The sequence below is a fragment of the Staurois parvus genome, unplaced genomic scaffold (genome assembly GCF_062004578.1).
Source record: "Staurois parvus isolate SC_StPar_1 unplaced genomic scaffold, SC_StPar_1.0 ptg000861l, whole genome shotgun sequence".
Taxonomy (NCBI): Eukaryota; Metazoa; Chordata; class Amphibia; order Anura; family Ranidae; genus Staurois; species Staurois parvus.
In genome coordinates, this window is record NW_028318657.1 from 6,799 (window position 1) to 8,289 (window position 1,491).

The 1,491-nt window shown below is 52.0% G+C and overlaps 1 non-coding gene across 1 annotated transcript; it reads left to right on the forward strand.

The window, feature by feature from the left end:
• Positions 1–961: 961 nt before the first annotated feature.
• On the forward strand, positions 962–1,033 carry TRNAD-AUC (transfer RNA aspartic acid (anticodon AUC)). Its single transcript has one exon. It is a non-coding gene; the product is annotated as a tRNA-Asp (tRNA).
• The last annotated feature ends 458 nt before the right edge of the window (positions 1,034–1,491 follow it).

The following is a 1,491-nucleotide window of genomic DNA, read 5'->3' on the forward strand; positions in this document are numbered from 1 at the left end:
TGCAATGTGGTGGGACTGTCCCAGCCGTGCGACCCCCCTGCAGCATGGGGCCGGGTCGCAGTTGCAATGCCTGTAGGTACGCCCCTGACACATGCCTTGTCTTTGGTGTGGCTGGATCACACCAATGCATTGTGGTAGTGTGCAGGCACCAAAATGAAGTACAGCAGGCTGTACTTTTTCTAGCGTACCGCAGTCACCACATGCTGATAGTCAGAGTATACTGATCAGCCCAGCAGCTGATTGGCTGCATGCGCCGATCGAGAAAAAACTTCCAACAAGCCCATTCATGAGATAGATTAACTTTTCATGAGCAAGGACAGCCATAGATGGATTGAAATTCAGCTGGATTCTGAACCAGACGAACTTCAATTCATTTATAGCCAACTTTAGGTCCAATCAAGACAAGGCAAGTGCGGGCGGTGTGCGCTGAAATAAAGTACGGCTGGCCGTGCTCTTTGTCCAGCGCAGCGCAGTCACCTCCCGCTGGCCAATAAAACTTCTTGAAATGTCACTATGTGACACAGAGGCGTAGGTAGGGGGGTACATATGTACACAAGGTACAGGGGCGCAAAAATGAGGCTTACAACCAGGGGCGTATTTGCCGCGAGGCAAACAAGGCGTTTGCCTAGGGCCGCACTTTTTAGGGGGGGGGGGGGGCGGCGTGGTGCCGCCGCCCCTCCTCTTCCAACGGAAGGGACACTTAGTACAGGGACAGGGAGCGGGCTGCTGTGTCTTACCTGGCTCCGTGTCCCAGTCCCAAGACGATCCAGTCCAGGAGGCGCTGCTGGAGGAGGGGTAGAGAGGTCCGCAGATCCGGTGTCTTCTTTTCCCTGGACGCGATGTGTGGGCGGGATGACATGCCGCCCCTGTAATCTGGCCACACCCTCGGGATCACTGGACAGCCTATGGCCGCTTGTACCTCCCCTGTGCTTGCGTGGTTTTCCCCCCAAACACATACCTTGCGTTGGTGGTGCAGTGGTGAGCATAGCTGCCTATCCAGCAGCTGACCCGGGTTCGATTCCTGGCCAACGCAATTTTCAAGATGGCTGCCTCGCCTGCGAAGTGCTTTTAGTCCCCAGGGAGAGAAGTGCTATACAAATGAAATGTTGAGGATATATTAGCGAAGGAATAAAATTTAAACCAAAACTAATGAAGCAAATGTGTTGTATGATTGTATGTTCTTAAACACTTCTGAATAATTTATTTCTTGCGCAAGGATATTATTTTGTATTCTCATTTTCAGCCAGTAGGTGGAGCACTCGGATCCTTTTCAGGTATTTTTTTCGGCTATCCTTAGCAATGTGGATGAAAAAAAAGCCTGCTGCTTACTGTATACATCGCTCAATAGCTCTCTCTGGCACTAGCAGGGGTGGACTGACAACTCATGGGGCCCCCGGGCAATAGGGGATCATGGGGCCCCTGTGTCCTTGCCCAAACTCAAAAAGCCTATGAAAAAAGGTACCAGGGGCATCTCATGGGGCCCCCTACTGA